This window comes from Camelus bactrianus, chromosome 20, assembly GCF_048773025.1.
Source record: "Camelus bactrianus isolate YW-2024 breed Bactrian camel chromosome 20, ASM4877302v1, whole genome shotgun sequence".
In the NCBI taxonomy this organism is placed as follows: Eukaryota; Metazoa; Chordata; class Mammalia; order Artiodactyla; family Camelidae; genus Camelus; species Camelus bactrianus.
Genome location: NC_133558.1, coordinates 7,036,824 through 7,052,953, shown reverse-complemented (window position 1 = coordinate 7,052,953; position 16,130 = coordinate 7,036,824). Strand labels below are relative to the sequence as shown.

Below are 16,130 nucleotides of genomic sequence, written 5' to 3'. Positions count from 1 at the left end.
AGTGTATCTAGGGAGTCATTGACTTACGGAAACAAACTGATGGCATTAATCTTCAGGTTATACTATATAACTGTAAATTATTTTTTCTAAAATGTATGCATTTAAATGTACACTGTCTAAACATCTAATGAAGAAAATAATATTTTATTAATGTGATATTTTACTAATATGGGAAATGCATAGAGGGGCATTTTGAAAAAAATATTTACTGTCTGTACTTCTCCTCTACTGCTATTGATTTATTTTGAATACTCTGCACTAAAAAAATAAAAACTTAGAAGCAGAACAATTCTCCCTCAAATCTGGAATGGTTCCTGATACATAACATGTACTCAAGAATAGTTATACAAGGAGAGAAAGAGAGAAGGAAAAACTGGAGTATCTTAATGATGTTTCCACCATGAATGTTGCTAATTCTGTATGTGGATAATGATTGGTATGGAAGTTCTTATTGCTGATGTCGTCTTAAGTCCCAGCGGCACAAGGCATTGAGCTGAGCATTGGTGTCTTTGTTTACATGGAGCATCTGCTTCTGGGCAGAGTATCCCTTAGCAGGATTCAGGCCAGCTCAACACTTAAAAAAAAATTGACATGAATCTGAGTTTCAGAGAAGTATTACAGGGAATTAAAACAAAACAAAATAACAAAAACAGAAGTCACAAGAGTGCGACATGCGACATGAGCAGAGAGTAAAGACGAGGGAGGGACGAGGGCATTGCTGTGCTTGTCTTGGTGATGGAGCAGGCAGGACAACAAACATCAGGCACCACTGCATCTTTGGAGCATCAGTTATTCAACCCATCTCCCTCTCTCAATCCTCTGTGCCCCCAAGTCATTTCCTAGGCACCAGAAAGGGGTGGGAGGTGGTACAAAAAAGGAGAAAAAGCAAAGGACTGAACTTACAAAGTTCACCACTAATAATAATAGGAAACACCCACATACTGCTTACTTACTGTGCCGGGCACTCTGAGTTCTCTACCTGTACCAGCTAATTTAATTCTCACAGCAGCCCTACAGTTATTCCCACTGCACAGATGAGGAAGCTGAGGCACAAAAAGATCAAAAGTATTTAAGGAGCAGAACCATAATTTGAACCCAGGTGGTCGACCTCAGAGCACACCCCCTTGTCTGCTACTCAAATGCCCAGCTGGAAGACGACAGGGATTTGGAATTAAATACTTTCAAATTCCCTTTCACGTAATCAAATCTAGGCTTCTACCTCACAGTTTGGAATGTGATCTGTGTGGAGACCCAGCCCCTAGCAGGGTGCCTGTCCCTGTGTACAGTCTCGGTAAATACTTGTCAAAGGAAAGGATGTTTCATGTCAATTTGTTGTAGAACTCTTTGGAACGTATTGAGCTCACAAAACCACAAAATCCTAAACTGATGGAGGTTAAATAACCTAATTTTTGCCTCAGTGCAGCCTGAGAAGGTGATTGTGCCGCTTAGAAAGTACATCCCACAGAATTTCATGGTAATAATAACTGAAAGATCTCCTCTCTTTCTCAGAATAGCAGACGGTGCTGATGAGAACCTGGTGGTTTACCTGTCCCTAAACAACAAACCATCCACAGAAGGTCTGACAGAAAGGGGAAAAAAAAAAGACTGAGGCACAGAGAGGAAACGAACCAAGGCAACATCACTTCACAGCAACCGGAAGGAAAAACACGCACACACGCCACTCAGTCTACGTGTGCGGTTGCTCAGTAAGGAAATGCTCACGGCTGCCTTCAGAAGCAAGTCCGGAGGAGAGAGAAGCACAGGACTGAGCTGCCACCTCCTGCCTGCCTTCCCAGAGGGAGGGCACGGACACCAGGGAGACCAGATGGCCCAGCAGCAGTGGTTCCGCCCTGGGTGAGTCTCTGACGTTTGCTGTGGGCTCAGGGGAGGGGCCGGGGAGGCTCACTCAGACTCTGCTGTCCTGAGTTGGTGTCAGACATCTGGTGGTGTTTCCCTCTGTGAACACCCTTATCTGAAGCTGGGAGAGACTTAACGTGCCCCAAAGGAGGAAAGAGTGACTCCAGGTTTCCTTCAAGTTGACCTGGAGGCACTGGCTTCAGTGCAACCTAAAACCTCTGCTGTTTCTACATTTCAAATCTTCCTGGGTAGGTGCTTCCTGGTGTGCAAAGTACATGGCCCCTCCCCCTCCAACCGTCCTCGGAGAGCTTACCTGGGGTGACCCCGAGCTTTTACTTTCCCTAAATTATTTCAGAACTTCAGAGTATGGGCTACCACTTATACTTTATGGTGGATTAGAATCATTTATCATGTTGTTTTCAGCCTCCCCGAGAATGACTAAGGGGCAAGAAATGGGGGTTGAGAACTAGACCAGGGTATGTCCAGTCTCTGCAGAGGAGGGGTCATCGGTATCCCCACTGTTCTGCGTGTCCACACTGGGCCCCCCCAATGGCTCCATCCTACTTTTCTCTATGTTTATTAATTCATTTAATTTGTTCATTCATTCAATTGCCTTTCTGCGGCAAAGGACTTGAGGCAACCTTTTTATCCCAATGACATTACTTCAAAATGAAGAACATACAGTTTAAAGGGGGAAAGCCCTTCTGAAAGGGGTAGACACTGCTGAAAGCTGCCTGGAGACTGGTGAGCAGCCTCGACCCTGTGCTAGTGATGGTGAGGGTAGGGGCTCTGGCCTCCTCAGCTCCTTGGAGAGCCCATCCTGTCCCCACTAGAAGCTGGGTTCCCACCCAGAAGTGGGAGTGAAGAACATCTGAGATCCCTGGGAACCAGCCAAGTGATTTTCCTCCCTATTTCTGTTACCTCCCAAGTTTGCTTATTTCCAAGGACATTCCTGTTCTGAGAATGGGGGGAAATGGGGCCATGGAAAGGTTGGGATATGAAATCAGCTCCACCACTTCTCATTAATGAGTTCGTTAAATTATTGAACAAGTGTCTAGTGAGTATGCCCGGTATGGTGGCCACTTTTAAGTCAAAATTTATGTAAGATGGAGCAAAAGTGACATTGCCCTGCCCTACCCCCCAAAAGCTTACAGTCCAGGGGAGAGGCAGACATTAATTAATAATTACGCAAATGTGATGAGGACCAGAGCACATTGCAGGGGAGCCAGATCTGTCTGGGAGTCAGGGAGGTTTCCATAAGGATGGCAATGATGAGAACTGGGAAAGGAGTAGGAGTTCACAAGGCAAAGGGCTGACTAGGGCCAGGCGGAGGGAGCAGCTTGTGGCAGGTCCTGAGGTGGGAGACTCGAATTGTCCAGCTAGATTAAGGCCAGTGTGGTCAGAAGGAAGAGGTGTGGGATGGCTCATGATGAGCCTGGAGAAGAGTCAGCATTGAACATGCTGCTTATTCTCAATTCAGTAGAGAAGCTTGGGGTTGTTGTGGTCTGATCTGCATTTTTAAGGAATCCCTTCTGCTATGGTGGAGAATGGATGGGAGGGTCATACCTGCTGATGAGGAGACCAATCAGAAGGCTGATGAAGTCAGCGGAGCAAGGATATCAGTGGAGCACAGATAAGACAAGGGTGGTAGATAGAAGTAGGCAGACGAAAGAGTCACCTAGAAAGGAAAGTCGACAGGACTTGGTGGTAGACAGGGGAGGAGGTCAAAGGGGAAGTACTGAAGAGGATCCCATTTCCTGGTTTGGGCATCCAGCTGGATGTCGATGCTGCTTGCTGGTCACGGAGACTAGAATCGTTGGCGAAAGACCAGGCCTGGTGTGAGTTCGGTTCTGGAATTGATGACTTTGGAGGGCCTTGAACACATCCAGAGGCGAATGTCAGCCAAGCAGTGGAAGTGCTGGTCTAGAGTTCAGAGCAGAGGTCTGGGTGTCCTCAGCCTGTAGATGCTGACTGGTGCTGTGGGCGTGGATGCAGCACCCTGGAGAGAGAATATCAGATGAGAAAAGTGGCGGCGGGGAGTGGTTTGGCTGAGGATTGAACCTCACATTTAAATCCTAACATTTAAATAAATGGAGAGGAGAATGGGCTCTCCAAGACCAGGATAGTTTCCTGAAAAGTTAAACACAGAGTTACCACATGACCCAGCAATTCCACTCCTAGTTAGACACCCCAAAGGACTGAAAACTGGGGCTCAGATGAGTATGTGCGATGCGTTCATAGCGGCCCTAATCACAGCCACCAAAAAGGAGAAACAGCTTAAATGTCCATCCACAGATGAATGGATAAGTAAATTGCAGTATATTCACGCGATAGAATATGACTCAACCACAGAAAGAATGAAGTACTGATACATTCTACAACACGTACGAACCTCAAAAAACATTGTACTAAGCTCGAGAAACGAGGCCCCAGAAGAATACGATTCCGTTTATATGAAATACCCAGAATGGGTCAGTCAACAGAAGGAGAATGCAGACCGGGGGCTGGGAGCAGGGAGCTGTGGGGAACAACTGCTTAATGGATAAGGGGTTTCCCTTTGGTGTGAAAACATGTTTAGAACTAGATGGAGGTGGTGGGTGTGCAGCATTGTGAATCTATTGAACATCACTGAATTGTTCTCTTTAAATTGGCTATTTTATGTTATATGAATTTCACTTCAATATTTAATAAAAAAAAAAAAAAAGGAAAAAGACGACTAGAAAGGTGCAGCCAGAGGGGCAGGAGAACACATACTATGTGACTTTGGTCAGATGGCGTAAGTTCTGGTGCCTCTTCCTCTCTATGCAAATAAGGGAAATCAATCTCTATCTTGAAGGGCTGTGGTCAGGATTAAACGTTACAATAATTTTCCTAAGTATCTAGCAGAGAAGGTGTAGTAAGGAGAAGCAGTCAGTCCCACCTGCATCCTTCAGGCCTCGCCAGGACTGGGCTGACTTCTAAGGGTCTGACTCTTCATGTCCTGAGCTGAGGGCTTTCTCCAGGCCGGGGAGGGCTACTGTAATCGCCCTGGGCCCGGGCCTTAACTCTCAGTGGGCTGTAAATGCCGCAGCTCCCCCTGGGCTGAGTGGAATAACTCTAAGACAGGTCTTTTACCTTTTCTTAACGTTCCACCCGGGTTTGGCTCCAGTCTCCCACAGTGGTAGCTGATTTGGTGATGTGCCCTTTACAGCTCTCCTCTGTCCTCTTGTCACTCCCCTCCCCCGCCCCATTCAAGGGCTGTGTGCAGGAGGAGCCTTCTCACCCCCTTAGGGAATGTCCCTTGGAGAAAGGACTCAGGCACCAGCTAGCACAGGGGATGCTCCTTTAGACTTGCCATGTTCTGTGCAAAGCTGCGCTACATGAAGACACATGACTGCAAACCCCCTCCACTTTCCCTCTGCTTCTCTGTCTCCCCATAACTCATGTGATCAAAATCTCCAAAGTGTGGGACACAATATGATAATTTGATATGGTACTCGATACACAGATGTGTCATTTAATCACGATGAGTCACTAGACTTTGTCATAAGGAGAAAACGTTTCCATTTCACTCTTTAGAGCCTTTGATTTAGGCCTGATCTAAAGACCCCTAACCTGTGGCCGTTTACCTTTTTCACAAGGAGAAAGTAGACCTCAAGCTTTCAGCCGTCAGCAGGCAGCGGTAGCGCGCTAAACTTGAGCAGCGCAGCTTCGTCTTCCTGTATTTATTTTTTTATGATTACCTTCTGTTAACAACAATGGCACTGGTTTTTTATTTGGCATGAAAGCTTTTTTTTTTTTTTTTACTATACATGTCTTTAAGTTAAAAAAAAAGTGAGTCTATTTCCTTCTTTTCCTTTGTGTGTGTGTGTGTGTGTGTTCTTCCAGTTTTGCTGAGGAATAATTGACAGAGCACTGAGTAAGTTTAAGGGGTACGGCATAATGATCTGACTTACACACAGCATAAAATGATGACCGCAGTAGATGGAGTGAATGCCCATCACCTCATGTAGATACAACATTAAAGAAATAGAAAAAAAACTGTTTTTTCCCTAAGATGAGAACTCCTAGGATTTACTCTCTGAAAACCTTTCACTTATAATGTAGAGCAGTGTTAATTACATTTATCATGCTGTACATTACATCGCCAGTACTTTTATCTTATGACTGGATGTCTGTACCTTTTGACCACCTTCATCCAACTCCCCCTCCCCTCACCACCCTAAAAGTGAGTTCATTTAAAGAAAAGAATCATATTACTCATGGTACTGGCCACACCCTTGATGTGGAAGCCCTGGCAGGTGGGACCTGACTGAGAGAAGACTGGGCAGAGCACCACAGAGCAGGTGCCCCTCAAGGGCACGGCTGCCTCCCATCCCACCCAGTGCCTGCCTGGTGTGCCCCGCAGGGCCAGGAATGGCGCGACGTCCTGGGCAGGGCGTGTCCAAGCCATCCCTGTGTGCTGCAGGCTTTCTTGGTCATCGCGATAAACAATCTCACTGTGCCCACGTGGCTCCCAAATGTCCAGGCAGTGATGGGCAAGACTGCTCGAAATGGACACACCCCAGACTCCACTGTTGGTGGTTCTGCCCTAAGCACGAATTCTGGGGGCTCAGGAGTAGCTCAGCTGTGGTGAAATGAGGTGAAGGTGGCGGCACCAACGCACCGACATTCCTTTTCTCTTTCACGTCCGAGGAGAAGCCTTGGCCAGAGGAGGGCTGTAACTCAGCTAACTCTGCGTAATTTCTCTAAGCGGCTGTTCTTCCCTAAGCCCCTCCCTCCACTTTCCCAGGTGATAGATGAGGGTTAATAATCCAGGTAAATGTCACCTTAGAAACTTTTAAAATAATGTGTAACATTTCACACTACAAAGAGGTATGTGTAATGTATACGTACACTTCCAAACAATAGTAAAAATAAGAAAACAAATACGTGTTTACTCACTGCCCACCCTCCCAACCCTTGAAGGGAACTGCTGTCTTAAACTGTGTGTTAGTCACAGTCCATCACTTTTCTTTTCAGATTGGCCTCTTGTGTCTACATGGAAATATACGTACATATGTGCTTTTGCGATTTACATATATATTCACTGATATATAGCTTATATGTAAATGTTGTTTCTTTTCACCTGTTTGGGAATTTTAAACACAGGTCATCACACAGTGTGCATACTTCTGTAACTGGCTCTGTGGTGCAGCGTTGATTTTGAGGGTTACCCATGTTGATACAAACAGGTTGGTGGTTCATTTTCGCGGCTGTACAGCATTCTATTGTGCAAACATATGACGATCTATTTAGCGTTTCTGTCAATCGACAGGGCCAGGTAATTGCCAAAGATGAAGGCTCGGAGTATGATTGCCGGAAGGCACAGCACCTCCCAAGTTTCTCCCTCTCTCATACGCAAAATCCTACTGGCAGAGGCGTGGCACTTCGCCTCCTGTTAGAAACGGGTTTTAACTAGGATTAAAAGGTGAATGAATTAGGCACCTGAGAGCCAGAAGGAAAAAGACATCAAAGAATGAATGAAGCCTTCAGTGGAGGGAAAGAAGAAATAAAAAAGACTCGCTGAGATAAATGACACTCCTGAACGGAGAACTGTGCTGGTTGTGAGTACGCTGGGGAAGGCTTTCGCTCTCACTGTCCACTTCCCCTACCGCAGAAACCCTCAGTGCGAGGATCTCAGAAGCATCCTCCCAGCAGTCAGCAAGCCGAGTACTAACCACATTGTTCCATCCTGAAGGGTCCACATTTCATGCAACACATCCCTGGAGCCTTCCCACTGGTGTATTTTTAGATTCATCTTTTCCTTAGAGTATATGGGACTAATTAGCACGCAGTCATCAAATGGTACAGCGTCTGTGAACCTTTCATAACCATTTGACTATTTCCATGACTCTGAAATTCCCCGCCCACAGCTTCACTCGTAAAGAGTGGAAATATTTAGAGGAAGTGATACTATCAGTGGCTCAGCACAACGCTGGGAAGTATTTTCCCCTAAAAGCACAGTAGTAAGCCTGCGTGCCACAGCGTGGCTTTAGCACGTTCAGTGTTCTCTCAGCATCTGTTTCTCTAGAGGGAAAATGTACTTTGCTTCCCCAAAAAAACCAAAACGTTAAGGAGATAATGCTCTCTGTCCCTGCACCAGAGTGGAGAGTTGAGGTCTGTAGCTAGTGGCAGGGATTGTGTCACTAGTCTGGCTTTGGTGACTGCAGGGCCTTGGTGGGTAAGATTACCTCTTGGTAAATGACATGTATATTGACTAACTCGTTGAGAGAGTAAATGACTAAGGGATACTACATCATTCCGGGTTCTTCAGAGAAACAGAACCAACAGGATGTGTGTATGTACATATAAAGATTTATTTTAAGCAATTGGCTCATGCATTTATGGAAGCTGGCAAATTCAAAATCCGCAGAGTAGGCTGCAGGCTGGAGACCCAGGCAAGATCTGATTTTGCAGTCAAGTGCAGAGTCAGTCTGCTGGCAGAACTCTTGGTCAGAGAGGAAGTCAGTCTTTTTTCTCTTAAAGACTTCATCTGATTAGGTGAGGCCCACTCACAGTACAGAGTGTTATCACTTTACTCAGAGTTTACGGACTTACATGTAAATCTTACTTAAAAAATAACTTCACAGCAACATTAAAGTAATGTTTGACCAAATATCGGGGTATCTTGGCTTGGTCAGGGTGACACATGAAATTAACCATCACAGATAACATCTCATTTTAGAAAATAATTTAGTAGTTATTTATTCAACAATGGTTAAGGGCCCAGTGTGGGCCAAGCACTGTGCAAGGTGTTGAGGACTTAAGAGTGAAGCCAAGAAGATAAAGTCCCCATCCTCGAGGAGCTCATAGGTGGGAGGTGGTCAACTAATTAAATCATTTGCAGTAGGTTTCATGCCTTCGAGAAACACTCCAAATACACCCTCGAGTCAATCAAATCCAATTTTCCTTATAAAATGTTATTGGGATTTAGTGAGTTGTACCTTCATGGATGTTATGGTCGACATGGGACCTCAGATGTGAATTACGCAATGGCCATAAACACATTTCAACAATTATACCTGACATACTATCCATTATACAGCTTTCAAATCACATGTAACTCAGTTATAAATGACAACGAGGATTAACAAAACTGCCTACAATTGTATTTAAAATAAAATAACCAGGATATGTAGTACATAGTTCTTTGATTTTTTTCACAGTGCCTTTATTTTTATGACAAGACGCATAAAAGAACCACTTGACTAAGGCATCACGATTTCGGAAGGATTGCTTTAGGAAGGCTTGGGACTAGCAGGTGGTGTTTGCTTGTTTCTTTGGTTGCTTTAAGTTGCTTGCTTTATTGGTTTCCTTTTTTCATGGCATTTTTGGTTTCTGTCTGAAGCAAGGACAGGCTCTATGAATAAAGGCATTACTTCATTTCGTCTAGAACCGAGAATCTGTTTTCTTAAAACTTAAAAAAAAATGAGAGTGTCTGTGCCAGCTTGCTAAGTGCTATGTGTGGCCACGGGCATAGAGTGCCACACTCTAAGAACATCAGTATCTTATTAGGATATTTGAGTGCCACAAGCTACAGGCAGTAATCCAATCAAAGCTTTAGGTGAGGGCTGGAGGGGGCACAAGGATGTATACTACAAACTGCTGTACCTCAAATACTGGAATTTTATTAAAGCATCATTAGAATTTATTATCTATTATCTCCAACATAGAGCCCCCATTCTCAAGAATCTTACATTTGAGTTGAGGAGACAGCGTATATTTTTTTTAAAAAAAAGATCACATTTAAAAAGTAGCTAAATGTCCTCCTTGATGTTCCTCCAAAAGAGCAAGCATGTGCCCAACTCAAGGCTTTTAAGCTAGAAGGACCTTCCAGGAGACACCTGCCTGCCAGGCTCCTCCCTTTCCTCATTCAGCTCTCCGGGCCACGTCACCTTCTCACGCAGCCCTCCCCTTCCATGCTTTATAAAATCACCACATCCCACCTTGCACACCCACTCCATTACCTTAGCTTATTATCACCTGGCCTAGAAGTACCTGTGTATTTGCTTATTGTCTGTCTCCTCCCCTGGAATGCCAGCCCCATGGGTGCAGGACTTTGTTTTGTTCACTGTTGTATCTGGCACTTGGTAGGTGCTCAGCAAATGTGTTATGAATGAATGAACGTCCTGGTGAGTGTTAGGGACGAGTGCTGCCGTGTGTGGGAAGAAGAGCTACATAAGCCAGGACGCCTGCACAGGTGAGGGGGTCTCTGGATGGTCCTCTCAGAATAGGGAAGGTATAGAAAAGCACGAGGAGATTGTGATAGGGGAAGGAAAGGTGGTCAGAGCAGAGAAGCAGGGCAGCTGGGCGCCAGTGCGCTTCCAGGACCTGTGAGCCGATCCCTCTGACCAGAGTGCAGGTCGTGGGAGGGCAGAATGGAAGCCACCCCGTCCCACCCCAGCCCCTGTGGAAGCCGCCGCCGCTGGACGAGGGGTAGCAGGACTGGCAATCCGTTGTGAAAACAAGAAGCCCGACCTCTTGGTCTGCACTCACTGCAGGCAAGACAGACTTCTCCAGGAAAGCAAATTTGAATCTGCTCTAGTATTTTAATAACAGCGTGATTGAAAAACAGAGCTCCATTTAATATAGCAGAGCAAAGCCTACTTTTGGCCTGAGCTTCAGCCATGGGAAAACTTCAGTAATGCTTTTGTGTAATATCTTGCTCTAAGCAGGCCTGTGATTCAGGGACTGGTCCTCCTGTGTTCCTGCCAGGATGATTTAGCAGAAAGATATGTCAGTTTTATAGGTAAACAAAGCCTTGCATAGGGAAACTATTTCTCACATATGCCAATCGACATTAACACCAGTAGTGATGTGCCTTGCCTGCCCAGCTGGAGAAGTGTTGCTCTCTCCTCTGTCGTATTTTCTCTCGACTGAATCATTTATTTCCTAACAGCATAGAAGATCTTGGCCCAGTGCTCTCTATTTGAGTTCAGCACAGGTTTCTTTCTTTTGAGCCTATTTGAGATGAAATTGTGCGTGTTATTGAAAATATGAACACAACCGGGAAGTCCATCGGTGGCGTCCTTATTATAATTTGGCGAGCCGCACTTTGAAATACTGTGATACTGTTACAGAAGAATAAAGCTGATCTATACGCCAAGACATGACAAAATGTGAACTAAATTCAAAGCAACAAATAAGATAGAACGTATAGTATAAACCCATTTTTAATAAAATGATCATTATTACCTATCTCCTTGTTTAAAAAAAAAAGTGACCACTGGAGTTGAGGAAACGGGCAGATCCTACTGCCTGGGTTAAAACCCCACCTCTACCACCCACCTGCTGTGTACTCTTGAGCGAGGTGCTTTATTTTTCTGTTTCTCAGTGTCTTATCTACAGAAAAAGGAGGTAATGGCAGTCCTACCTCACTGTGTGCTTTTGAAGGTCTTATGAGTCAGTACATGGTGTTGAGTGTTCTGTAAGTCAATACACACCAAGGACCCAAAGCAGCATCTGACACCTTAAATGCTCTGTACACGGTAGCTGGTAGGAGGAAGAGGAGGAGAGAGAATAAGGTTTCAAAAAGGAGAAGGAGCCTAAAGAATGAGTAGGGTGTGACAAGAAAAGAGAATTCCAGAAGAGGAAACCATGGAAATACAGATATTAAAATGTCTTCTAGGATGCATGAAACAATCCGATTAAATTCAGTTCAGCCTCTGTAAAAGAAAGTCAGAATGGTACATATTTCATTACCCAGGTGGTAAACAGGATCACATAGGTGCAAGTATTAAGATGAAATGTAAGAAGCATTTTTTAAAGTTAGCTTTCCTTTGTTATCATGTGGACCAACCTCCTTATCAGTCATCAGTCAACAAATATTGATGGAGGTCCTACAGGGTGCTGGGCACCTCGGAGAACACGACCAACAGTCCCAGCCAGCGCGGAACTTTTTTCTAAGTGGGTTTAAAGTCGGAAACCTACTGGGATCAATTGTTTCATCGTGTATTGATTTGTGCTGTACCCAAGTGTTATAATAGTTACCTCCAAGTAACCCATTGATCAAACAAACAAACAAAATCATTGTATTACCTTTAGAGCACAGACAACTCCTGATTTTCTGTGCTAATGAAGAATCACAGGAATGTAGTCAACAAATTATGTTTAGTTTATCTGTAAGTTAAGTAAATCGTCATTGTTTAAACTCTTAAGTTTAAAACCTTTCTTCATCCGTTTGGATTTCTGGTTCTCCTCCATCCCCATCTCTCCTTCTCAATTTGCAAATGGCCATGCAGACCCAGGGGACGGGGAGAAGAAGCTGGCAGGTTATCCACAGTAAGTTCTAACCAGCCCCTCGATCACTGTGGCAAACACCTTATCACCTTCTCCCAGCAAAGTAAATGCAGGTGGGTCCCTGGCACACTGAGGCTTCTGCCTACTGTCCTTGCCCACACTGAAGAGGCTTTGTGAGAGCCAAGATCCTGTCTTGTAAATCTTTAATTGTTCAGACAGAAAAGCCAGACATTTCCCAGTTTGGCAGGATTCATTTGCAAGGGGTGCTGTGTGGAAGGTGCCGAAACAGCGAGTAGCTAAAGTTAAGAAATCACAGTAATTAGTTGGTCCAAAAGGGTATCGTTCTGTCTTAGAATCGCACTGCCAAGAGTTGAGCTGGGGAGTTTGGTCTCCAGGGAAGAGTTAAAAATCAGACGAGAACCGTACAAAAATTTCCACTGAAAAATCAGCTCCTTGGAGGAGAAGCTGAGACACTTGCTAATTGCAGCTTACTCTCAGCCTAATGACAGCCTACAGCGTTTGCGAAGAAAGCATAGGACGTTTGAATGATGGTGAGGGGAGAGGGGACTCCAAGCAGATGGATCCTGAATCCAGCAGGCGGGATGAAGCCTTTAGAACAATGGTCCACTTTAGAGTGAGCTTCTTGGGGAGGTGAGTCAAGTTTGCGTTCTCCAAGATTTTTACCAACAGTAAAGATTGATATAACACATTGTGCTGCTGTGTTTTTCAAAAGTTCAGCCATATAATAACTTTAGCAGGCACATCAGACTACGCTGCCTAAATTTCAAACATGTCCTTGATGTAGGATGATCACAATAGAAAGGAATGTTATTCTTCTCTAGCCATTGGTAAGATTCTGTCTTCCTTAATCCCAGAAACTAAATCACTGGCTACCTCAGAGGCTCTGACCTAAATTTTAATAGATGCCCATTGCCTTTTTCGACCACTGTGTGTGATTTTAACCAGACAAACCCAGGAGAAAGGTTTACGGTGGCTACAACGGGGAAAGGCTCATATTTTGACCAGTCATCCAAAGAGTGTATTGCCACACCCTTTCTGTTTATAATTGAACTCTATGAGGCTCTCCTCTTGAGGTCACCCTCCTTTCTTAATGTCCAATACAGTGAAAACTAGGTTTTTGTGTTATGTTATGTGTTATGTCTTCAATCATAGTGCTAGTTAACATCATTGGATCAAAATATTAATAGCTAACATTTAGGTACTAATTTACAATCCCAATGGCACATGGACCCACACCAACTTATTTCATGTTCACAGTGGTCCTGGGGAGCATTATTACATCCTCCACTCTACAGATAATGAAACTGAGGAGACCGAGGTGTATAGATAAAGTGACTTATATCAAGTCAGGCAAATGATCTAACGACACTGCTAGAACTGAAACCTGGGTCTTTTAACTAAATCATTTGCCTAAAGACGTTCATCTAATGACTGAGCAACTCCTTGTGGTGGATCCTTACAGCATAGATGCCTTTGCTCTGAAGACATTAAATTTTTCTTCGCTGAAAATGCATTTATTTAAAGATAGGAGGTTACTTTTTTTATTTCCAACTCCCCCATATTGTTTTTAAAGTGTTGACTGCCCAGAGCCAAGATTTCCCATGGGAAAAATCTGTTATATTCGTGAAATGATCCTTAGGTACCAAGAGTTTTTCTTTCTAAATCCCATTTCCTTTTTCTGGCACTTACTATGACCAAGTCCTCTTTTCAAACACCTGATATCCGTGGGCTCCTTCCAATTTTAGTTTTATCAAAATGTGCTTGTAGGCAAGGATTTGATCTCATTGATATCAGTTGGTGGAACTCCAGCTGTTACTCTCCTGCTAATTATGTTTTAAGTCATACTTCTTCCAATGATATAAGAAGTTTGCTTCTCTGGTAAAGACGATTTCGGGGAGTAGACAGAGATGAAGTTTTAAAATAGGGACCTCTTCCTTTACCTCAGAATCCTACTAGGTAGATACACTGGGCTTTAGCCGACTCCAGCTAGGACACCTTGATCCACCAACTAGGGCATCATAGCAACTTGCTGGACATTTGCTGTGACATATAGAAAGCAGACATTTAGCAGAAAGCTGTTTTTCTTTGAAAGCAATGCACGCATAGATCTGTGGAATACTGGGGTCATTTAGTTTCCTCAGTGGAAAGAAGCAGGATGTTTCTGCATTAATTAGAGGTTTGAAAGGTAGGAAGGAATGAGGGTGATTGAGATATAACTTCAGGAAACAGAAGGCTCCTGTGACACAGTGTGTTCCATTTGGGGAACAGGTGGTAGAAAATATGGTTACCATAATGGAAGGGGCTTAGCTAAAACCGCCCACCCTTTCCAGTTCTGCTCCAGTTCCTAAACACTCATCTGCTGGCCTGATTCCCTCACCGTCTCCAGCACCTCCAGGCTGGACACGAGGAGACCACAGAAGAGGTGAGGAAAGAGGAGAGAAGGTGCAGAGGCTCCATTTGGCTTGTAAGGAAAAATTATTATGATAAATATTATTGTTAAAAAGATAGTGAGATGAGTTCCATACCACTCCCCTCCCTTTTCTCTCCTCATAGGTGTTTCCACTTGTTGGAGACATTCTACTCATTACTGAGCTGTGAGAAATATGTGCTAGATTTCCTGGTGAGCAGGCGGAAAGGACAGAGGGATGGTGCCTAATAATATAATTTATTGAGCACTTGGTGTGTGGTGAGCAAATGCACCTCCTTCCACTCACAACCACCCAGTGAAGGAGGTATTATTACTGTAATTCTATAACAAGGGTCTAGAACCAACCTGCCTGGGTTTGAATCCTGGTTATGCCATGTGCTTACTGTATGACCTTAAGAGAGTTACTTAATCTCTCCATGAATCAGCTTCCTCGCCTTTAAAAGTGAGAGAATAATAATGTCACACATCTGTGTCAGGGTCCCCGGGCCCACCCCCAGTTTGGATGACTCACTCTGAGGAGTCACAGGACTCAGCATATAATCATACCCACAGCTAAGACCTACTCCATCAAATGGATACAAATCAAAATCAGCAAAAAGAAGCGCACACAGGGCCACGTCCAGAGGAAACCAGGCAGGAGCTACCAAGATTCATCCCCCAGTGGAGGCACAGAGGACATGCTTACTTCGTTCTGCAGCGAGTTATGACAGGTGTGAAGTAGGTCTAGCAAGGAAGCTCATTAGGGACTCAGTCCCAGGGTTCTGACTAAGGGCTGGCCACTTAGGCACCCTCTGTGTGGGACATGCCAAAATTCCAGACCTGTTGAAGGGAGCAGGTGTTCAGCATAAACCCCATTGTTTGTACAAAGAGTTAGGTACAGTGAGTGGTTCTTACCAGGGCATGGTAAGAATCCTCTTGAAATCCAAGTTCCCAGATGCTCGCTAAGGGTCAACTTTGCAAGCCAGGGTTTCAAAGGTTAGCATCCTCAGGTCAGCTATGTTAACTCTTTTTTTCAGATCGCCTCATTGGATGTGAAATTAGATGTCGTAATACACACCCACTGCTTGCAACGGTGCTTCTGGGAAGCCCTAAAATTTTTTTAGCCATTACTATTAAATCAAAACAATTACTGGGGTGTAGAATGACTACAGAGCCAAGATTGGCCCACCTGGAATCTGAATTCACATCTCCCTAACTAAAAAGTATCCATGCGTTTATTCACTTCACTCAAGCAGAAACAAAACAGTGTCCATCAGACCTCAACTAGGAGAAGAGATGGTGGTTCCTTCCCACCTCAGACTTGTAGCTGGTGGAGCCTCTAAGGGTAGACTTAGCTTCCTCCAGCTACAAGTATCATCGCACTGTCATGCACAACCTTCATTGATTAAACCTCCTCCTAGAGTGTAGACATGCTCTAGTACCTTAACGCCCTCAATGTGAGCATACTTTGGATTTACTACAATCTTTGCCTCCTCAGTTAGGCAGGCTTTGTTGATGTCTCTCAGTTTTCAGCATATGTGTCCATAATGTTCTAAAAATTTTGTTTTGTAAGATCTGGATAGTG

The 16,130-nt window shown here is 44.3% G+C and overlaps 1 protein-coding gene across 1 annotated transcript in view; it reads left to right on the top strand.

The window, feature by feature from the left end:
• The first annotated feature begins 1,534 nt into the window (after positions 1 to 1,534).
• The window catches only part of NEDD9 (neural precursor cell expressed, developmentally down-regulated 9), a 167,061-nt gene continuing 152,465 nt past the window's right edge, over positions 1,535 to 16,130 (top strand). Inside the window, exon 1 of the mRNA XM_010945719.3 lies at positions 1,535 to 1,854. The gene's annotated coding sequence lies outside the window, so the exon portion shown is untranslated. The remainder of the gene's footprint in view (positions 1,855 to 16,130) is intronic.